This window comes from Cupressus sempervirens, chromosome 5 (assembly GCF_028749045.1).
Source record: "Cupressus sempervirens isolate cs-2001-9-10 chromosome 5, ASM2874904v1, whole genome shotgun sequence".
Classification (NCBI taxonomy): Eukaryota; Viridiplantae; Streptophyta; class Pinopsida; order Cupressales; family Cupressaceae; genus Cupressus; species Cupressus sempervirens.
Window position 1 is genome coordinate 459,228,330 of NC_143122.1, and position 25,509 is coordinate 459,253,838.

The 25,509-nt window shown below is 36.2% G+C and overlaps 1 protein-coding gene across 3 annotated transcripts in view; it reads left to right on the plus strand.

Annotated features, from left to right (window-relative positions):
- The first annotated feature begins 8,645 nt into the window (after nt 1-8,645).
- LOC149556763 (alpha-taxilin-like protein) overlaps nt 8,646-25,509 on the plus strand; it is a 229,416-nt gene continuing 212,552 nt past the window's right edge. For 2 of the 3 annotated variants that reach the window (XM_089831280.1, XM_089831281.1), the window contains exon 1: nt 8,646-8,951. The gene's annotated coding sequence lies outside the window, so the exon portion shown is untranslated. The remainder of the gene's footprint in view (nt 8,952-25,509) is intronic. The other variant, XR_016364782.1, reaches the window with a different exon arrangement.

Genomic DNA, 25,509 nt, shown 5'->3' on the forward strand with positions numbered 1-25,509 from the left:
AAAGGTCATATTGGGAGGATTATTTTGGGGTTGTGGACTTGTGGACCACCGTAACTCTAAAAAGTCTGTGGAGTTTTTCGAACTTAGTGGTTCCTTGGACTCTGGGGTTAGAATGTTGTGGGGCTATGGGGTTTGTGGACTTGCAGACCTATGCAGGTCTATAAAGTCTAAAAATGTTGTGGACTTGGTGAGATGGGAAGAGTTTGAGCATGGGATTTTACAAAATATGTGAAATTATCATACTTGAGGACCTCCATAAGTCTGTAAAGTTCAACATTGTTATGGAGTTGGTGAGTATTGGGGTTTTGGTTTCTTGGAGGTCACAGATCTATGGACTTTGTTAGATAACTAAGATAGGGAGGGGTGAATCAATTTTATCCAGTTTTCCTACTAGTCTTTAAAATAATTTAGCGCCATTTCAATCTTTACAAGCTTTCTAAATAATAACTCGATAACCACATTCAACTTCTCTAATTAAACTTATGTCAACTTTGCTTCAAACTATTATCTCACTATTCCTTACTTTACCAAGTATTAGAGTAATAACATAGCTTAAACCAAGTTACAAGAATAAACAAATAACATGAAAATAAACTTTGCAACACATAAGCATTCCCACATTTTGACACAGATATTTAACGTGGAAACCTTGTAAAGGGAAAAACACAACCCAAAATTTCACTCTTTTGAAGTGATCTCTATTAGGAGCCAACCTTGTTAAAGATTTACATGCACATTTTTTGTGTAATCCAGTCAAAGGATTTTAACCAAAGATCATCTAGACCTTATCACTCCTTATTATTACTAAAGAGGGAACTACTCTAAAGGACTTACAAACATCACTAATTGATGTTACTATGTGGTTTTTCAAAGACTTGTTAGGTCCACTCAGTTAAGAGATTTTATCTACTACAATTATAATAAAACAATATTTTAACAATGTGCTAGGTTTAGCACTACCTTGCTTGTTTAGATCTTTGCTTCACTCAATTTCTTCCTTCTAATCTCTTTACTGGCTGATTCACACACTTTCGCTATCACCTTGCACTTCCTCTACTTGATCTTTTCACTTTCATTCTACTTGGTTCACCTTGTTCTTCAACTTGTTCAATTGCACCCTTGTCAGTAAACTATCAACAACACCAGTAACCAAAAATAGTCTCATTCATCTCCTTAAATAGATAACTCCTATCTTTCAGATCCTCATAGATTTTTTTTGCTTAGTCATAATTGTAGATCTTGGATTCGATGGATTTAGTCACTCAAAAAATAGAACTTCCTTGAACTTTGTGCTCATCTTCATCTTGCTTAGATCTCCTTCATTAGATCTTCGTTACATTTCTCTAGCCTTATATCTTGTAACTAACTTTGACTTTATCTTTTGATCTTCTTGAACATTCTTAATTTTTATCAAAAGTTGGCCTTAGTTTAATCCTTTCCTTTTCTACTTCACTCAATGAACATTGTAAATTTACTCGAGCAATACATCACTTGGTCAACGCTATAATTACTTAGTTAACACTAAACTTTAACTTTACTTTGTCAGGCACTTAGTGACAACTGTTATCACTCTGTGTCTCCTCATTGTAACTTGTGTAGCTTGGCACATATATGAACTTCAACGCAACATTACATGATTGCAAAATAATCAAACAACATTATATTGTCATAGTCCAACTCATTCAAGTACCCATTCAATACCAAAACTTATCAACTTTTTCATCATGCTTCCTTCAAATCCTCTTCATCAATCAAATTATATGGTACTCTATTGAATTAGCACAATGGCTAACCAACTAAGGCTTGACATCAATGACAACATAACAACTGATATGACTCTTTTACATACAATAACAACATTATCAGTCATGGTTAACCAACTTTCACAACCCCACCTCTGATAGTGTTGTGGAGTTGCATATATGTTCTCGTACCGTATGACCTTAATCAAACTCCAAGGTCTTAAGAATTATGCCACCAAAGATGACCATGACAAATCGAAACCACAAATATAGAAAAGAGACAAAGACAAAGTGGAGAAAACAAAATGAGTTGGGACTCAACCCTAACCTACAAGCAGAAACCCTAGGGCATAAATGCAAAAATGAGAGAGAAAAATAGTGATGAAAACCAACTTCAAGACTCTGAATTGAGCTCTCATCCAAACTAGACTGAAAACCATTGGAGGAAAATAATCACCTTCTACACTTAATGAGCAAAACAACTAGAGCACGAGAGCAATAGAGACAAAGAATGCAAAGAGACCAAAATAACCTATTCCACCCATTATATAGGCACCCCATTGAATTGATGTTAGCCTAAGTGTCTGTCCTCTTTCATGGACCTTCAAAGTTGTGGACCTCTGCAACTCTGAAAGGTTTGTAGGTCCAAGTCTTCTCTCTGGCTTAATCTTGAAGTCACTCTTTTGAATGGGCTCTTAAACCAATAAGGAAATGGCCCTTGTACAATTGCTAGACTAACTTCTCCTTTTTCCTCCTATTAAGGTAATTCCCCTTCATGTAGCCCTAGATGTCGATGCAACCAACCTCCTATAGGAGACCATACCTCCCAAATTATTGTTATCAACCATTTTTTAAACAAGCCAAGGGTGATAGTAGGCACAAGCGGCCTCAACCTTCACTATAGAAGTTGAGTTCTTCATATGGCTATAGAAACATGATAAGTTTGGTTAGCCAAAATTTGTTAAGTTTCCTTGCAAAGATTGTAATGTATCCTATTTGTGCACAACTTGTAGACAAAGGTCAACAAGAGGAGGGTGTACTAATTGATAATATTGTCCTTTCTAAAAGTGAAGAAAAATAAATGATTATAATTCACTTCGATGATATAATCTTATTGTCACTTTATAAATTTGTTGATTCTTAATATTTGAAGTTGATCTTGGTAGAATTCATACGATCATTTAACTTTCTCACTTAAACTTTGTAAATATCTCTTTTGCCAACTCCCTTTTGGTAAATGATTAAATATTACCATTGTTCATTAAGACTGAGATAATTAATATGACTATATATTTGAAAGTAGCACATTCACTAGTATATTCACAAAAAACAAGTGCCATGTAGTGGCTTGTATTTGTCGTTATAATTTTCTAGTAATTTTAATTAAAATTTTAAATATTAAATTTAGAAATTTTATTATAATAGTCTATCTTTTGAAAACAAAATAGATTAGTTAATTGAAATAAATTTAAAAAAATATTTTAGCATTAGTTACAATTATTATTTTTCATTTATTTATATTAATATTGTAGAAGTAATAATATTTAAAGATGGTAAGAGATTAGTTTTAATCTTATAGATTTTATATATATATATGTTTATAGTAAGTTATAAGACCAAAAAATTAGTTATTTAATTAGTGAAAATCAATTACTAATAGAAGAAAGTGAATATAGTTGGGTGAAATATTTTATTAATAGAATGTATGTAATGCCCCGCTCGGAGATCCTTGGAAACAAGGATGAAATACAAGCCAAGATTTTATTTTATTTTTTACAAGTATGAATGCACATGACAACATCATACAAGGATCACAACGATCGCAATGGAAGACTTCACCACAATCCTGGCAACCAACAGATCTATGAACACCACAACCAACTAACACACGCGAATAAAAGCCAACAACCACCACAACAAGGTGAGGGCTCAAGAAATGACCACTCATCAACAAAACACCAAGCTGGGGTAAAATATAGAATCCTAAAATTTGGCTAAGCCTGAAATCTTGAAGCCCTGAAAATTGGCTAGGTCTGGATTTTTGAAGCCTTGAAATCCTGAAGCCCTGAAAATTGGCTAAGTCTGGATTTTTGAAGCCTTGAAATTTCTTAGAATCCTTAACTTATCTCTGAGAGGTCTAAAACCTATCTCAAAAGATTCGTCGCATATATTAAAATATATCTTAAGTATAAGAAATTCAACTTATACTTAAACGATATATTTTAAACCCCAAGAGACTAAAACAGAAACACGAAAACTAGATTTCAAGAGAAACTGACAGAATTCAAAAAGCAACATCATAGGGTCGAAGAGCACCAAAAAGGGTAGCCAAATCAACCCTCAAAAAGTTTGGATCACGACGAAAAGTGCCCGCTATCCACTCGCACAGGTTTTTACAAAAACTATTCGATACTTTAATGCAACATAGAAAAGTGTCGCGCGACATTTCTCAAGAAGGAGTGTGACACTTTCAGGGACTGGGCGATACTTTTCCTTAAGGCGCGCGACACTTTAATAGTGTCGTACGACGTTTCTCTATGAGGCATGCGATACTGGAAAGTGTCACACGACACTTCTCCAAAAGGCGTGTGATACTCTTCCAGTGTCGCACGACATTTCTCAAGAAGGCATGCGATACTTTACAGTATCGTACGATACAGTTTTGTATGGGCGTGCAATACATTTTTTATGTCACACATTGCTGAACAAATGTCACCCATAGAAAACAAAGACACTTCAAGAACTCAGAAAGGGGAAAAATAGACAAAAGAACCTCCACACCAGGGAGTACCGGATCCACACTTCAAGGCTAGAACACTAGAACTAGAACAACAATAGAAAGGAAAGAGGAACATCTATCCATCTAAACCAACATCAAAGGAAATGACATAAAGAAACATCATAGAGAACATAAGCAACATCGCAATGAACAAAAATACATCTCAGGAACAAAACAACCAAACTAAGTACGTGGATCCTCCCATCCGTCAATAACATCATAAGACCATCGTGGGTCCTAGCCATCCCCTGTGCGTAACATCCCAAGCCACCGACTAGATCGTCGGTACTGCCGTAATAGGGACGTCACTACTAAAAACATGCACAATATCAGCATAAGGAAATCTAACATGCTAGTGATAACGCATAAGATAATCCTATAGTAGATAACATCACCTATCACATGCTAAACAACAATAAGCAATAGATATGCCACTACATCAATTCACATCATCTAATCATATGCTAAACATCATAATATGGGAATGCATCAAGTAAACTAACATCATCTAAACATGATATCCAAGCATTCCAATGAAAGCATAAATCACAAGAAAGCATACTCCGAAACTCGAAGTACCAAGTGAAAACATCCACCAATGGTCACACTAGGACAAAAGACCATCTCTGTACACCGGTCCCTAGCAATGGTGAAGGTAGCTATGCCACCCAACCACGTGAAACCCGTAGGTCCACACCCGCCGTGCTGATGGAGATAATGATCCAACCACAAACACACAAAAGAACATCCATGGCTAACACTCACGCCAGACAGTATGATGGCTGTAACCAAGAACCTAAGACAATGCAAGGAGTACAGGTCCTGGTCAGACACTCAAAAGGCTATTAAGTAGGGGCTAACATAATGGAGAGTTGCTTAGCATCAACAAGCCCAAGCTCGGATCGTGCGTTTCAACTCCTCAATGGAGGGCCCCGCACACACATTTTATTATCTTAAGTTTTATTACTAGTCACACATTTTATTTAGTTATCACTTATTTAAAACTTCCTATCCTTCGCCGACCCTATGGGACTAAGGTCACCAGGCTGCAAGATAGAAGCCCCCTCCATATGCTACCCTACCCTACCCTACCCATGCTCATCCTACGACAAGTGCCCATGGGCATGCATACTCCCATCCCAACCCCAATGATCATAACTTTTGGCAAATCCACGGAAGATCGGGCCTCGCAAGTCACCCAACAAATGTACGTGCACATACTCGTGTGTGGTGCACCACCATCACGAAGATCATAACACAAGGAAAGGAATGAGAACACAAAGCAAAGAGAACACCCAACTGAAAGCAACTCAAGAGGATGGATTCTATACGAATCACAAAGCCAATAAAACCATACATCATAAAATCACTCAACCGGCCTCAATCTGAGAGTATGAATTCTACACGAATCACAATGATGTAACAAGACCAAAAGTCATGAACTTACTCAACTGGCCTCAATCTGAGAGTATGGATTCTACACGAATCCAAGCGTTCATGAAACAAAAGCAAAGGTCCAACAGAAACCAAAACAACAGGTATAAAATCACTCAACCGAACACAACGTTGGGAGTACGGATGCAACACGCATCCCAATGCAACATAAAAGTGCAGGAGTGGTATGACTGATAGCCAAATGGATCATCCAAGTCCACGACCCACATTGTGCTGAGAAAACTTGAGAAAACAGTGCGGCACACAAAATGAGGTAAAAACTCCCAAAATTTGGAAAACTTCAAAACTAAAACCCATTTGGCCTTTGGGTTCAAAAACCTCAAAAATCCAAAAATAAATGGAATCGGACACCGTATGCAAAAACAACCAGCATAATGGTGTAAAATCCCAAACCCTTATCCCGAAAAATAAGGAAATGATCGTACCTACCTAACCGAGTAGAACTAACATACAGAAACAGAGGGGAACACTAGTTCTTAGCCTCCAAACAAACGGCTACCAAAAACAAAAGCAAAAACGAAGTAGAAACAATAAAACAGGAAAGCCCTACCTCACAGCCAAAAGGGCAAAATGGGAATCTGAACCATAAAATAAATATGAGGCAGAAGTAGCTGAAAATCACAGCAATCCAAGGTTTCCCCGAGCTGGATCCAACAAGCCCAACCTCGCGATGATCCCACACCCGTAGCTCCCACAACGAACAAAACAATAAATCCTCATGAAGAGGATTTTGGGTTTTACTCTCCAACTTTCTAATTCAAATGTGAGAAGTGAGGAATTAAATTCCTCTTTGGATACTTATTCACTTTTCGGGTGAATAATCGATTAGGGTATTTAACCAGCCAATCTAGTTAAACCCCGAATCGACTCAAACAAAAATAGGCTATTCCTATAAATAGGAATTCATCTATGGCAAAGCTGCTAGAAATTAAAATAAATCAATTAAAAAGCCTGAAAACCCCAAAACACATAAATCTCCTTAAAAACTTTCACGACAATGCGAACCTCTAAATGCACAAACACATTTACTGGTCTAATCACATAATGCAAATGAGTTTGGATTTAATAATCACCGAAAGGTTTAATTTAAACATTTTAATAAAGGATACGTCGACCACATAAGGACGACATTGGTAAAATATGAATGGCTGAATCACTAACTCCATGTGCCATTGCCAATGATATAAATCCTGCACACTAAACAACACGATCAAGTGCAATTGCATATAACAACATAGCCAAAACAATAAATGCATTAAATGACCTAATTTAACCATTCATTTAATTATATTAAAATTATCTATTTACATCACTCATGTTCACATAAAGCATAACAACACAAGAATGAAGTAAATAACCATATCATTAAATCCATCACATAACATAATCAGAGGTATGTCCAAATACCAGATAACCAGATATCATCATAAAACACACTGTCATCTCAAAATGGCATCGTCATGGAATATGATCAACTGAACAACATGGTAGTCTAATATATATGATACTGGAATCAAAGTGTAACATCTGACCCTTAGGTCATCTCAAATATAAAACATCACATAAGTAACAAATATCTCTCTAAACTGAAATATAACAAGGTAAATGTCCGCAACACAAAATCAAATAATCCAACATGAACAACCCATTTAATTACTTAAGCATTTAATAATGATTGTTTAAACAACATTAAAAAGGCACTTAAAACACATAAGCAAACACAGTCATAAACATGACTAACCACTGCTACAAGAACTTAGTCTAGTGTAGCATGGTAATAGAACATAGTGCAATCTCTGCACACATCTCAGGGTAATCACGGAACAACCTCATGATACCACATCGATCTTGGTAACCACTAGCACAAACCTTAGTGAATCAAAAATCACAACATAATCTCATAGATCAATCAAAAGCATAAACAAAGCAACTGATATAGAAACATAAATCCAAACAACTCGACGGTATAGACCACTCAGGGTCACAATCATGATCCCATCTCAACAAAAGATCAGCAAGGTTGCATCCATCAGGATGACTTACAGAAGTCAAATGAGAGAGGCACTACAATGTAATAGTGCAAATCTAAAATTCTTAACTTTAACTTAATTTTATTAGAATCCTAAACAAGAATACTTATAATGGTTATGACACAAAACAATTTTTCGAGATTAATGACATTTAAAATAAATAAATATATCTATGACATATTTTAAAATATTAATGAAAAGATTATATTACAAAATATTAAATTATATTATTATATTCTATATAGATTATATAGTAATATATTTTATATAATTTAAATAATAATAATATTTATAGTATGTATATACTATGAATATATATATATTATAATGTTATTTAAAAACTCACAATAATATATTATAAAAATTTATATATATTTGTGATATATAATTAATATATTTATTTATATAACTATATAGTTTTTTTAATACAATTATCTTTAAAATATATTAATATTAATATTTGTTAGCGAAAATTCGAAAAAAATGAATATGAAGAAATTTTGAGAAAATGGTTCCTATAACACAAAATTTTGTTAGGGTCAATAAAATTTGAGATAAATAAATTTTATACTATAAAAAATTAAAAAATTAAAATGAAAACTTTATAAATATTCAATTTGTAGAAATGCAAAAGAATAGAACTATTAGAAAACTGAATGCAAGTATATTGCCTACAGCAAATTCAAATTCAAGAAGGATTTAGACAAGGCATCAACGGGGCATGGGACGAATTTTTTCAATTCAGAATTTTTAATTTTGTTTGGATTCCTCGTATGCGGCATCGTGCAGGTAGAGGCGGTGGTAGTTGCGGCCCAGTGGGGGGAAAACAGCCGGTTTTAAATCATGGCGTCCGTACAACTGTCGATATAACTTCCACGGCGCGACTAGAAACTCTCTTCCCTGGCGCGCTTCAACAAATCAACTTACGAGTATCAGCTTTCTCAGGTACATTCTTTGTAATTGCTTCTTTCAAATGCTTCAAGTTGTCTAATTTTTTCAAAAGAAAAAATGAGAAAGATTTTGAATGGATGCATTTTTGTTTCTGCTTAATTCAGGTCTGCCATGGCTATCTGTGTTAAACCAGTACTAAATTGAGATTGAAAGTCTTGAAACCTATGTTGTACATATTTTCGCCTCAAAGTAGACCTCATTTTGTTTGTTGCACATTATAGTATGTGTATTACTATCAATTTATGCTTGCTCTCAGACAATAAATACGATCCATCTCACGATAGGTGAAAAAAGAAGAAGTAAAATTATATATTTTTTAAACGCTACGGGCAAGTCAGTCGGCATATGGGGTATACGATTCTCACCTGGAAGCCCGGGGGAGTATTTTTACGAGGGACCTTGACCATATGAAATGTAAAAATATAAATTTTTAAACACTATGGGCAGGACAAATGGCATCTTGTGTGAGATTTCACCTGTAAGCCTAAGTGACAGTTTTTTCTGTGTATTTTATACAACATTCATATGTTTTCCTGGGACCATGGCCGCATCAATAAGATGTCAACCGAGGGTTGTCTTCGGTATGGCGATGAAGAACTGGCAAGGGATACTTGATATATTATTGCTTAGTTGGGGAAAACAATCTTGGATTCGGCAAATTACATAGCCAAAATGCACTTTTGATGACTTCATGTTGTTGTAATTTGATTGAAAATCCATGTTTCATTAGGCAAGTGTACAAGGGTTGCTGAGAAAATGCGTCAGTCACCACATGAGAGGATCAACTCTTAATTTTTACCATATTCGGTTTCAAAGTTTAATATTTCATTAATGGCAGATCTAAGAGACAGATGAAATGAAATGAAAGGATTTTAATGATGTTCACGAGACCACTGGTCTAAGGGACTGAAAGAACAACTAAGTAGCCTGCTGAATTTTCTCCAGGTTGTTCCTTTTGTTGTGGAGCTGTATTAGTAGATTCGCCATCTTGTGTAATCTTGCCTCCTTGAAAAGTTCCTTCATGTTGTTCACTTGTAAGTTGTCCTTGTACTTATTGCAAATATCTTCGTAAGCCGTACACTCCATCACAAAGTGCCATTCTGTTTCCACCACTCCCTTGCTGTAGAAGGTACATATCCTTTCTTCCCACTCCTCCTTAGGCACCTTCCATCTACCACTTTCACATCGTAAATGATGAGAGCTGGTTCTTAAGTGGGCAATTCAATTTTTGGCCTTGCCTTTAATTGTGGATCCTAGATATTCTTTATCTCCATGCTCCCTTGTGTGATTAAATTCTTTGATGTAATATGCTTTTTTCCTACCTAACATATTAGTCCACATGACAGATCCAAATTTCTCTAACACCCATTTCTTTATCTCTATATTGGTGTTTGGGCATTCTTGTGGTTTAATGTTCCATTTGTTCAACCACTTCCTGTTTTTTTTCCTCCGCATTTTTTTCCTACGTTCTAGCTCCTCGCCAACCACTAGTTTAGGCCATTGATGCTTGTCCATATTTCTCACTTTGTTTAAATAACTAAGCAATTGGATAATAGTTGATGCTTCAACCGAAAACATGCCCGCCTCCGCTAAAAGGATCTCATAAGGTACCCTTGACTTGACTTTGAGGTTAGACGTAATGAGATGCTTTTGAATTCTTTCTATTTGCTGCCATTTATGTTTGATACGCTGCTCCCCAAACTTCACACCCACAAAGAATAACCGGAACCACCAAAACACCAAAGAGGGTCTTCCTAGTTTTCCAATCCCATAGTTCTGCTTTCCTGCATCTATTTTTAAGGAGGTAAGAGGCCTTCCATCCCCCCTGTATTCTTTTAGATCTGCATGTCTCCCAACTTAGTCTATAGTGGAAATTGATTCCCAGATATTTGTATTCCTCCACCATTTCTAATGCGCTGTCCTTGAATATGAATGTGTTTTGTTGTTTGTTCTTTTTCAAAAAAAGATCGTGACTATAGTCTTAGTGCTATTGACTTCCATACCAACTTCCAAGCAGAAGGTCTCTAAATTTTTCAGATGCTCTCTCAAACCTTGTGCAGATTTTGCAATAAGGATAAGGTCGTCCGCATAAATGAGCAATTTTATCACATAATCTGCCAATTGCACGCCTTCTCCATTAGCCTTGTTTAGCCACTCTTCTAGCTTGTCAATGTATAGACCTCATAGTGTAGGAGACAAAGGGCATCCTTGTTTGACCCCGATGTTGCTCCCAAAACATTCACACATACCCTCTTTAGTTCTGATATTAGCTTGAACCTGCTCATACAGTTTATAAACAGCAGCCCTATAATCTTTGGGTACTTCTAATTTTTCCATTCTTTGCCAAAGTTTATCCCTAGATACAGCGTTAAAAGCTTTCTTAAAATCCACGAAGCAGCAAAAAGCCTCCTCCCCCTGTTTTTCCCACACTCTCAATGAGGTAGCTTAGAGTGATGCAATTGTCAATAGTGGAGAGCTTCGGTCTAAAACCAGCCTGACTCTTTGCTCTTTTCTCCTCTTTTTCTGCCCAGTCATTGATTCTATGCTCTAACATACTCCTAAAGAGTCTGCCTAAAAGAGGGTTCGCCATTATGGTACAGTAGTTTGAGGGGTTGTTAATGTCCCCGCTCTCGTGTGGAGGAATAACCATGCTAGTAGTCCACTCAACAGGGAAGCAACCCTGAGTAACATTGTTTAAAAATGTTTTTGATATAAGGAGCAAAGAGATCTTCCCCCCACTTTTAAAAATTTTGCCTGTGGCCCATCAATATCCTGCGCTTTGCCACTTGTCAGCCTCTTTATACCCCCTTTGATGTTTGTGATGGAAAATAATTATGCAGTGGTGTTAGTTATAGAAGGTGGCCCGTTTGGTCTCTCATATAAGAGTTTTGCATAATCCAGCCATTTGGCATTTGTGATATTGTTTTCCGTTTGTTTTCTGGCCTGTTGTAGCTCTCTCCAAAAGCCTTTAGGATTGTGTTTCACTAACAAGATTAGCTCTTTCCTTCAAGCAATCACATACTCCTTTTTTTTAAGATTTTATCAATTGTTTGTACACCTTTATGTTTTCTTTGCTTTCTTTACTCCCTTTGAGTGCTCTCTTTGCAACCTTGCATTCTTTGTCATACCATGGATTAGTTGGGAAAGTGTTTATAGTTCTCCTGTTCGGTCTCTTTGATCTCTTACATCCCTTTAAGGCACTCTGAACTAAGGGTATCAACGTGTTGCTGTTAACATGCCCTTTCTCTCCCTTGCTGTCCCAAATATTGTTGTTGTGGTTAATTAATTGGATCTGCTGCTCAAGGGCATAGCAAAAAACTTCTTTATTCTCCCCATTTATGAGGATTTTTCCTGGATTATGACCTTTTGTGCTACCATTTTGGATTTGTTCCCTTTCAGCCCCTCTTGCTGTAATGCCATATTTAATAAGTAAAGGCATGTGATCCGAGTTTAATTCCCAAGGGCAGCTTTCAATCCTGAAGTCCAGTAATTTGGAAATAACTGAGTGGGAGCATATCACATAATCCACCACGCTTTGTCCATTGTACGTTTTACAAGTGGTTCTGTTTGATCTTGGCCAATGCTTCATGCCATTGCAGATGACCAACCCGTGAAGGCTGCATACCTCAACAACTCTGCCCCAAAGTGTGATACACACCCCTTCTCATCCTTAGATATCCTTCTACTGAAATTATCTTCACATTCTTGTAGCCACAATGGATTATTGTCCTTTACTAAATCACTGCTCAACTGAATCGCCTGATTACTTGCTGTCCTGGCATTGAAATCACCTATTAAGATCATGTTCCCTGTAGAGCTGAAATAAAAAAATCTTGCTTTAAAGGTGCAAAAAGGTCTTCATCATCTAGATTTCCTCACTGTCCTCAATTTTCAGCCATATGAATTGTTTATTCGGGTCTTCTTTCTCCACTTTTACATTTTTGCTCCAAGTTTATTTTATTAGAATTATGATAACCCCATGACCTTTTCCTATTTCCGTCTCTTCATTCCAAATAGAAATTTTGTTGTAACCTACAAACTCTGGAATTCTATATCCTTCATGCTCATGTGTTTCTATAAGACAAATAATGTCTCGTTCCTCGGCTATGTTCATGCTCCCGCACGAGTCAGCATGTCCAAAGAGGTCAACAAAACTTACAACTACAGCACATTACATTTGCTAATCAGGAGATCTAACAAGTACAAATAAGGTAGCTTAAGCTAAGAACAGGAAAAAAATATAAGTAGATAGCTAATAAATAGGAGAGATCCACATTGATAAATCCCACAAGGAATAAATTTACTTACATGGAAGGAAGGAACTCCAGAAATAAATAAAAAGAATGGGAGGCTGTTATTTAGTTTCAGCTGCTAGAATCTTACGCATTTGTGGTATTTGTCTCACGTCTTATACCAGTCTGTACACCTAATCATCGCATTCAAGATGCACGTCCAGGTTTTTCAACTTTAACTCATTTTAGATTGTAAATAATATTGAATGAGGCCTACTAGGAATAGGTATGCAGTTTTACTTTTCAGAGAGGGAGACCGAGAGCTAAAGAGTGAAGCCTTGACTGGGTATACTGTTAAGTTTGTCCATAGTTTTATTTTATGAATACAGTGCTCTAAGTTGCCGGTTTGGGTGTGGGTACAGTTATGAGAACCTGGTATGTGGGTACATGCAAAATTTATTTCTGGGGTTTGGCTATGTTTGTGTTTATGTATATAAGTATGTATAAATATTATATGTACCGAAATATTAAATAAATATAGATAATGTAAAGTTAAATCATTTGATATAATGATACTTCATCATTTATCAATGCCAAATGCCAAAGATAAATATTAAATGCCAATTGATAGCTCAAAAATATTGAAATAAGCCATTCTTCTATCTTTAATGTAGTTCTCAATCATCAAAAAATTATCAAAAAAATATCATCAATTGCATTTTCAGCTGCTGCAAGTTCAAGATCATTTGAACACAAAGCAGTGTCTCTCACACTAGCTGTACCATGTGTAGGTATGTCATCATGATCGTCATCACCCATAGTGACTCTAGCAAGATCTTGAAAGGTTGCATCCAAGTTGGTACGCTCAGGGTCTGCGTCCCAAAGAGTCCCATCCTTCTTATGTATCAGAAGATGTTAATTGGCATGAATATAAATCACGTCTTCAGCTCTTTTTGCAGCCAATTGGTTACATTTCGTTGAGTGGATAAAGGAGTATGTACTACAATTCCATTTACCAACCAAGGAACTTGCAACCTAGAGAGAGCCAACAAAAAAAATGTAAACTAAATTAAAGAATGTAGGACTAAATTCTACAATACAAGTGGTTAAAAACAGAAAAAAAACTTACTTGTGAGAGGATCTTGATTGTAAAAGGTTGGAGGTACATATAATCTTAATCATGGAGATTCAAAGATAGAGGCTTTAGGTTTTGATTGGATATGCTGTTAGGTTTCTCCATAGTTTTATTTTATAAATACCAATCCTCTATGTTGTTAGTCGGGGTATGAGTGTGGGTACGAGAACCAGGTATGTGGTATGTGCAAAATTTATTTCTAGGGTTTGGGTATGTCCGGGTACGCGTTTATGCATATAATTATACATAATATTATATATATATTTTTAAAGAATTGAATGAATGAAAGATTTTAATAACGTTTACTAGGCCAAAGCAGCCTATGGGACCCACAAACTAGAATGCTCCCTCCGATATGGTGCCAAGAAACTTAAACCAGTTGTAATCTCTTATTTAAATTTGCTCTCCGCCAATGAATTTTGATCATCAGGTTTGCAGTTCTGCCTAATTGCTTTTCTTCAAACAGGTAGTTTAAACTGTCTGCCTCTAAAATATCCACATAACCAGATCTGAGGTAGGTCATTGCAAGCCAAGCATTACATTATAAAATGACGTTTAGTCTCAACCACCTCCATATTACAAAATAGGCATGTCCTGTTTTCTTATCCTCTTTTGGTATCAACCATCTACTCGTTTTGTATTTCAAATTCAAATGGTGAGAGCTAGTTTTAAGTTTGGCTATAAGCATTTTCACTTTCCATTAAATATTTGCTTCTATACATGCTTTTTCCTCGTGATCAACCATGGTGTTAAATTCTTTGAGATGGTATATATTTAACATCCGTTTTGCTTTGACCATATGATTCTCCTAAACTTTTCCTGTACAAGCTTCTTTATTTCTTCATTGTTAATTGGACACTCTTGAATGTTAATATCCCATTTTTCATCCACTTGTTTTGCTTCATCCACGTGTTCTTTCTTCTTCCTCCATAACTAACTCTGGTCAGCGGTGATCTTCCATATGTTGGGTTTTCTTTTGGTAACTCAATAGTGTGATCATTTCCGAATCTTCTAATGGAAAGGTACCTGTTTCTACTTATAAAATCTCATAAGGAACTGCTGTTTTAAATTTGAGGCTGCTGATGATAGGATGCTTCGGAATTCTTTCCACCTGTCTCCATTTTTGATCTGATATACTGCTGAAATACACAGTATTGTTAGACTAAATCAATTAATAGTATGATACTTCATCATTGATCAATGCCAAATGCCAAAGATAAATATTAAATGCTAATTGATAGTACAAAAATATTCAAATATGCCCAGGTTTGCGATTCAAATGAAAATCATTACAAATACAATATTGACTTTAAAAATGGTAATTGTCTTCTATCTACAATGTAATTCATCGATCATCAAAAGGATTATATGAAAACCAGCACCACATTTCCAGCCGCTCCAAGTTCAAGATCATTTGAACCCAAAGCAGTGCCACTTGTACTAAATGTACCATGTATCGGTATTTTATAATATCCCTAACTGGATATTGCCCCATATATCTAACAACAATCTCAGAAATTTTAAAGAATAATTTTTGTCCAATACAATTCAGATTTAACTAGCAAAACCCATAAAATAATCAGATAAAATGAAGTCTCATAAATGATATTGCAATCAATCTCCAACAAAAATAAAAATTTGAGAAATAATATTGCATTGAAGTTCTTCAACAAAACAACCGCATAAATCAATTGCAGTGACAAAAATTACAACAAGATTGGATATTAGGAATGTCTCCAACCAACAATTGGTTTCTGTCCACTGCTCCAAGTTTGAAGGTTACCGTGCTCTCACCCGCTGAAAGCTGAAACTTTCCAAGGCTCTCCAAGAGAGAAAATGGAAACCAAAACAATAAACCAAGTATGCTGAAATGTGCTCCCCGTCCTTCTTTTAAAAACAACCTTTTGACTCTTTACATTCCCTCTTCTATTTCTTAATTTCCTTTTTAGAATAGTACTTTTTCCCCACTTAAGAAAATAAAGTGCTCATATATAATAAAGTGACATTAATAATATGAACTTAAGTTATAAACTACTTTATTAATAAATCAATTAAATCTTCAGATATTAAATATTTTGGTCAGGTGGACTTGAATATGAATGTGCCATAGCTCGCTGGAAAGATCTAGACAAGATGCTCAAAAATATGTTGCTAATTCCAGAACTGCGATTTCTTGTTTGTAAATGAATACAATGCCAAGCTCATGTATTTACAGGAAACAGTGATATCTAAGAAGGGACCTACCTATTTGCTTTATCCTCTTTGCTTTATTTTCTTGTTTTTTGATTTTTCCCTTCTCTTTCTTCTGTGCTTGGTCAGCTTGCTCTTTTAGAAGATTTATTAGCTTAAATTTTTTTTTTGTTCCCTTTCATTCTGATTTAATGAACCTAAGAAGGGACCTACCTATTTGCTTTATCCTCTTTGCTTTATTTTCTTGTTTTTTGATTTTTCCCTTCTCTTTCTTCTGTGCTTGGTCAGCTTGCTCTTTTAGAAGATTTATTAGCTTAAATTTTTTTTTTGTTCCCTTTCATTCTGATTTAATGAACTTGAATGATTTCATGCTTCCTGGAAAACAACTTGCTTCTTTTCTTTCTTTTTGGTGATCTTTTGCTTTCTTGTAGAATCTCGTGTCATTCTCCTTCTTGCTTTATTCTAGAATCTTTTCACAAGTCAACCCTTACCTTGCTTTCTTCTAGAAGTTCTCATAAGTGGGTGGACTTCATGGTGCAACGAGGAATATTCTCATCCTCTTGGGCGGACTTCAGGTCTGCTTGTGAATTTTTTCAATACCTAGTCAATTTTTAAGACTTTCAGACTTGGGTGGACTTCACTGGGCAATAAGGAATTTTCCATGCTAGAGCAGACTTGGTATTGAATTGACGATTTTCATGCTTCCATGGGTGGACTTCATCATGACTTAAGGAGTTTCCTCATGGGAGAGGGTGGATTCCATGTCATGATGAGGATTTTTCCACATTTTGATGAGATTGAAATCCATTTTTTTTAGAACTTTCATGCTTTTCCTCATTAGATAAATGGAAATTGTCATTGAAAACGGAATTTTTTTTTCCTTCTTAGGCAATTTCTATGAAGCTTAGTTGTAGATGCAACTTTTGGCCTTACCAAAATAGAAAATTTCTAACAATAGAAATTACAAAAAAGCCAAAAGGAAGGCAAAAAAGCAAACCCCAATTGGCCTATAAGTGCCAAAAATGAAACTTAATTTTTTTTTTCTTTCTAATAAAATAGTAGTTGTCAGAATTTGACTTCAATTAATGTCGATCTTTGTCCCTTGGCCCTTTTGAACACTTTTGTAGCATGAAAATACACATTTGGTCATGCTTTCTTCCTTTTATTTTTGATGACACTCCTGAACTGAACTTGAAAATTTTAAACTCCTTAAGACTCTAAACTTTCACTTGACAAAACACTAGAGATTGAATCAGAAACCTAAGTCCTAAAATTTTGAAAAGCTGAAATAGGGGATCCCCATTTGCAATGAGGCAATGCAGAATTACCTCACAAGTAGGGTGACCTCCATTCGTGTATTTTTACCCTTGCTGTGGTTTATTTGAACACTTTGAAATGGTCTATGGTTATTGTATAGTGTGACTGCCATATTCTTCAGAAGTATCAGTTGCATCTTTGATACCTATCAATACAGTTCTGGTAGTCTTATTATTGTTAATAGTTATTATCTTCTTTGGACTGGTTTTTGACTACTGACTAGCTTGCTTGTATAAATCTGATGTCTCTATGAATATTCATCGATACTTAGCATCAATGTTTTAGAGTCTTCTTTATAATTACTTGTCTGCTCGAGGCAAGCTTGTTTCATACTTGATATATATTAGTTTCCACCTATCACTGACAACAAATATAACTTCTTCATGTATGATCCTTAGATTCATTTTCTCAATTTTCTCTCTCCCGAGACTTCACAAAATTGGAGGACTTGGTTTGTAATGCCCCACCCGGAGATCCTTGGAACACAAGGATAATACATGCATTGAATAATTTTTTTCTTAAGAAAAGTTACTTAACAATAGGATAAAGTAACCAAGTGCAATAATGAAACATCAGAACAAGGTGATGAGAATAGGGAACATGGCAAGACTTACATGTTCACCTACACCAACGGAAGTCTTACAACTACTTCCAAAGATCTCCAAGCGCTAAACTACGACACATGAACCAAAGACCACACGAATCATGAGAATATACCAAGGGGATGTTCTCATTCAATCCCAAGGTGAAAGCTCCTAGCATGGGTAGACATACAATTCCATATCTGCTAATCCTATCATAATCAAGGATCACAAGCAGAGACCAACAATGGTCATGCAAAAGATGAGGGCTCAAAGTTACATCCACTCATCTACTAGACACCATGTTGAATGATAATGCTTACTCTTGAAATTTGGCACCACGTTGAAAGATAATGCTGACTCTTGAAATTTGGCTAAGTCTGAAATCTTGAAGCCTTGAAATTTGGCTAAGTCTGAACTTCTGAAGCCCTGAAATTTCCTAGAATCTCTATCTTAACTCGGAGAGGTCTGGAACCTATCTCAAATGAATCGTCGCATATATTAAAATATATTTTAAACCCCATAGAAAAACTGCTGAACTAGGAAGGTGTGCAACCCTAAAGGGTACCCAAAACACCCTTCAACTCTCAACTGAAAAGTCCAGAGATACCTGTTGTTTGCCCGAGCAGGTTTTTGCAAGAAATCAGGCGACACTTTACAACAACCAGGGGATACTTTTTACTATAGTCATGCGACACATTTTGTCTAGGTGATACTTCTTAGTATGGCCAGGCGATACTTATCAGTATTGTACAATATTTCTTACTACTATGATGCAATACATTTTTTTGTATTGCCCAATGCTGAACAAATATCGCCTAGGTTCAAAACCAAAAGGCAAAACGCTAAGGGCCTGTTTGGTAGCTAGAATTAGAATGGAATTGACATTTGAAATTCTAAAAAATTTCTAATCCATTGTTTGGGTCCGCACAATTAGAGTTGGAATTGGGAAAAGGTAGAATTCAGTATCCCCATTTGACCCCTAAAACAAGAATTCCAAATTCCTTCAAAATACTTGTTATTTGGAATTCCTGTTTTAATTCCCATTTTAAATCCCATTTTTTGAAAATGAGGATTTCAACTAAATTAAAATTTAATTGGGTTTGACATCCGGATGCCCATTTGAGGGCGCCTATTTTTGTACAAAGTTTTGAAATTTAATTTTTTTAAATGGGGGGAAAATTTTCCGCTATTACTTTTTCATATGTTTGTCGCATCTGGAGTTGCTCACACAGATCACTACCTTCATATATATCCTCCATACCTTTTGTTTGTATTTTTTTTGACTAGTTGTTACCAACAAAGACACCTGATACATATCTGCATTTTATTGTCGTAATGTTACTAATGTTTCTTAATCCCCGTCTGCTGAATATGTTGGTGCTTATGTTTTATCGAGCTTTGTCAACAATTTGATGTGGTCTTTAAAGATGTGGATTTCTGCCATGACTTTCAGCGTTTTACCCATCTATTTCAACACCTGACTCTTAGCTTGAATAGTGATATTTATTTTACTTCCGTGATTGTATATTGAATCAATGCTTGAACTTCTATCACTTAATAACTGTGCATGTCCTTCTTTCTATTCAATGCAATTTATATATATATATATATATATATATATATATAATTTTGTTCATACCATCATCATTGTTGCTAGAGTGAATCAAAACTTCTAATAATATCATGCCTTCACCAATTAGTATTGTTGTTGTGTATGCTCATTCACTTTTTAACTCATATGGTTATTTTGGCTAGTATTCCAATTCCACAATGTGCAACCAAACGGAGGAAATCTGTATTCTCACAATGAACTCTTGGTCAACCAAACAGTGCCAAATTGAATTCCCTAATCATAATTTGGATTCCAAAATCCAGAATTCCAAAGCAAACATTCTGAATGCCAATGCTTAATGTATATTTCGGCAACCAAACAAGCCCTAAGTTTAGAAGGCAAACAAGGTGCTGGAACCACTGTAGTCGAGGATAAGTCACTCAAAAGCATGAAATACAAGGCACCATGCAACAAGAAGTAGAAAACATCGATCCATCCAATCCATAACAACATACGAAAGAACATGCAGAAAGCAACATCACAATGTACATACATGGTTCATAAACCAAATATCATATGAAGGAAACATAAACATCTAAGCACCAACACAACTAAAACTCGTGCGCGGTTCCTCTCAACCGTAATAGCATCATGAGACCTTAGAGGCCCTATCCATCCTCACACATAACATCCCAAACTACCAACTAGATAGTCAGAGTTGTATTATGAGGGAGTTACTACTACAAATGTAACTAACATCATAAGAACAAGAAAATTTAACATGCTAATCCATCAAAGCATAGATACTCCAACTAGTAGTGAATCACATCATTTAACCATATGCTATAACATCATAATAAAGGAATGCATCAAATGAAACTAACGTCATCTAAACATAATATCCAAGCATTCCAATTAAAGCATAAATCACAAGGAAACATACTCCGGAAACCCGAAATACCAAGTGAAACATCAAGCATCGGTCTAAACTGGAAATAGATTGTCTCTATGCACTGGTCCCCAGTAGTGGTATAGGTAGCTACGCCTCCCAACCACGTGAACCCTTAGGTCCACTCCCGTCGTGCTGATGGAGATAATGATCCAACCACAAACACACATAAAGGAAACGACCATGGCTAACACTCACGTCAGACAATAAAGAAGATTGAAACCAAGATCATGAGACAATGCAAGTGGAATAGGTCCTGGTTTGACAATGTTTGGGTCAACTATGTAGGGAATCACTGGAGGGTAAATCGCTTGGCATCAAGTAGCCCAAGCTAGTATCATGCGATATTAACTCCTCGGGGAGGTGCATGCACTGTGTCTTTGGACTAAATTGGGTGCTCACATATCTAGTGTGTTCGAACCAAATCGGGTGCTCACATTTCAAGTGTTCTTGAACCAAATTGGGTGCTCGCTCTATTTATTAACTTATATTTATTACCTAGTAATTTATTTAGTTATCACTTATTTAGAAACTTCTTGACATCAACCTTGGAAATAGTCACCAAGGTTGTGAGAGAAGCCCCTCCATGGTGCTACCCTACCCTACAAACCCATGCTCATCACATGATGAGTGCCCGTAGGCAATGCATATTTCCAACCCAACCCTAATGAACATAACTCCACTGAAAATAACTGGGAGTTTGGGCCTCGCAAGCACCTGACAAGCACGTGCTCGTGTGTGGGCGCACGAACATCACGAAGATCATAAAACAAGGGTTGGATGAGAACTCAAACAATATAACACTCAACCAAATATAAGCTCAGGAGTACAGATTCTATACGAATCCCAATGAACAATAAAACCATACATCATGAACTTACTCAATCGGCCTCACTTCGGGAGTATGGATATGGATTCTACACAAATCCTAGTTTCCACGAAATAACAAGGGTTCGATCAGAAACAATAACACCAAGTACAAATCACTCAAATGGGCACATAGTCGAGAGTAAGGATTTGACACGAATCCCAATGCAAACATAAAGATGCAAAAATGGTCGGATTGACCTACGGATAATCTAAATCTATGACCAACACCATGCCAAGAAAACTTGAGAAAATTGGGCGTCACGCAAATTGAGGCAAAAACCTCAAAAACCCAACCTTGACAAAAATCAATAAAAATAAAACCCATTCCACCCTCGAGTAAATGAGCCATGAAAATACAATAAAAATCGGGTTTGAACCCTGTATGCAAAAACAACCAACATAACGGTGCAAAACCCTAAACCCCCATCTCGAAAATCAGGGAAATGTTCATACCCACCCAACCGAGTAGAGCTAGCACTCAGAAATGGAGGGGAACACTAGTTTTCAACCTCCTAACAAACAACTACTAAAAACAGAAGTAGAAACAAAGCTGAAACAATAAAATAGGAGAGCCCTACCTCATAGCCAAAAGGGCCAAAGCAGGAATTTGAACAATAAAATGAAAATCCCGCAAAAGTTGCCAGAAATCACCACACTCCAAGGTCTCCTTGAATTGGATCCAACAAGACCGATCTCATGAAGATCCCATGCCCATAGCTCCTACAATGAACAAAACAATAATTCCTCTTGAAGAGGATTTGGAATTTGCTCTCACATTTCTATTTCAAAAAGTGAGAATTGAGGAATAAATTTTTTTTTTGGATAATTATTCACTTTCCGAGTGAAGAAAGGATTAGGGTGATTAACCAACTCACCTAGTTAAACCCTAAATCAACCCAAACGAAAATAGGCTATTCCAAGTAATTGGAATTCATCTACGACAAAGTTGTCGGGAATTAAATTAAATATGATAAAACCCAAAATCCCCTAAACCAAATTCACAAAATTTCCTTAATAACTTTCGCGACAAATGCGGACCTCTAAATGCACAGACACGCTCACAGGTCTAATCACATAATGCAAATGAGTCCGGATTTATTAAATCAGAGCAGAGGGTTTAATTTAAGCAATTAAATAGGATACATTGACCATACAAGGACGACATTGGCTAGATATGAACAGATGAATCACTAACTTCATGTGCCACTGTCGGGGACATAAATCCTGCACACTAAACAACACGATCAAGTGCAATTGCATATAATAATATAGCCAAAGCAACAAATGCATTAAATCACATTAAATAACCATTTATTTAATCACATTAAAATCATTTATTTAAACAACCCGTTTTGCATAAATTATCGAAATGAACAAGGTAAATATCCGTAGCACATAACCAATGAGTCCAACATGGACAATTCATTTCTAATTATTTAAGCATTTAATAGTGATTGTTTAAACAACATGAAAAGGCACTCAAAACACATAAGTGAACATGGTCAAATACACAAGTAGCCACTGCTACAGGAACCTAGTCCAGTGTAGCTGGATAATAATACACAGTGCAATCTCTGCACACATATGAGGGTAATCACGGAACAACATCATGATACCACATCAATCCTAGTAATCACTGGCACAAGCCTCAGTGAAACCATCTAACACATCATAATCTCATAAATCAGTCATAAGCATAATTAAAGCAACTGATACAATAACATACATCTAATCACCTCAAGCGTGTAGACCACTCATGGTCCCAATCACAATCACTTCACAAAGAAAGATCAGCAAGGATGCATCCATCAGGATGACTTTCATAAATCAAATGGGAGAGGCACTACATTCTCCCCCCTCCCAAGACTAGGCTTACTCCTGGGAGCCTGCAATCCAAGAATAGAGAAGAAACACACCAAGTGCAAAATCAAACCGAGCAATAGGAATGACTCATCGACCTCTGCACAAGTCAGACATTATCACTTCAACATCACAAACCTTCTCGTCAACCCCCAAATAGGTCAACCACAAGAGAATAGGTGTCATACTGACACAAGGTCCTCCAACACGGAACTTTCTATGTGCTAGAAAAACCCATCTAGCCATAAAGTCAACACTACAAGGTAAGGAAAAAGTCGCTTCACCTCGTCCATAGGTGCCCAACTAAACATGCACCTACCATGTGACCACAAAACAAGTTCAAAACACTACACTTATAACAAGAGTTGGAATCATGGGGAATAACCATCCCAAAATTCCCAAGAATACTATCATGCTAGACATGAGCATCCTTGAATCCATGTAAACTCATCCTTTGAACATAGATGATGACGGTTTACTAACGAAATTGCACACTCCAAAAGGATACCTTCCACAACTAACCACCAAGCGTAGGAGCACTTAGTCTCTTTGGTACAAAAAGCTCAACTATCATTGGGAACTTGGGTTACATAACCCAACTAGACAAGACATCACCTTTCCACAAGGTTGCAAAGAATTTCATCAGTGGACAAAATTATGTAATATTTTCATACCAACTCATAAGATGGTAACATGTGTCCAACGATACCATGTCCCTCCAGCAACATGCTGGGAATACTACACCCAATCTACTGCTAATCTCAATCTCCAACCTCAAGTCAACTGTCAAAGAGCAACTTGACTGAGACAATCCTTTTGAAGATACAAGATTAGGGAGAAAGAACTACAGATTATCAGGACTGAGAGGGAGAAAGAACTACAGTGTATGATTGTCTATGAGAATTGCAAATATTGAAGAATAATAGAGTGTAGGATTTTAAATGGGCTTTGCGTTGAAAGTTTCAATGTCTTAATATCACACTTAGGTGCAGGATGAAACTTATCCAAGTTTCCGGAAGAAATTGTCCAGAATTTTCAGAATGTAAAATTGTAAAATTTTCAGAATAAAAAATTGTAAGAGACCAAATAGGGTTTTGGAAAGAAGTGAAGTACAATAAATTCTACACTTACAATATCACATCATTGTCAGAGCTTGAGCTGATTAATGCCTCCAAAATCAACTTTGATGCAAAAAGTTATCCTAATAAGTACACTTTGATAATAGTAGTCATCAGGAGGATGATACTGTTGTGTTGCTATGATATATAATTTTTAGTATGCTGTGTTTGACATGTTGGGTGTAGTTTTGTATTGTATTCCTTGAACTGAGTTGAGAGAAATGATCCTCTTTTCATGACTCAAATTTTCTGCTACAGAACTCACAGTATATAAATCTTTTGTACTCAATACAATCTTGGTGTATACCTTTCCAGATTGGAAACGTGATCAGTCATCCTCTACTCCTGATGTCTCAAGGGCAAGGCCAAAGTTCCTAGCAAGCTTTGAGGCCAGATATGGACCTATATGTATGAAAAAGTGCTTATGTGATGAGTATTGTACCTGTCATCCACTAATGTTATTTTGTTCATATGATGGTGGGATGTTTTCTGATTTTTTTTTTGATGTAAGTCATTTTTATATCATGCTTATAAAGCATGCCCCAAATTAGTTGCACTGTTTTGTCGAAATTTCACTCATTTATATTGCTAAGCGATCAGATATGAGGGGTTTTTGTGCTGCCAAATTGTAATGTCCCCATTTGTTGCCAGCATCAGAATTTCAAGGATTAGCCTAATATTGGATCCTCGTAGGTTAATAAGGTTGGTTAGAGGGTCTTCTGAGGATTGATTCGTCTCCAACATT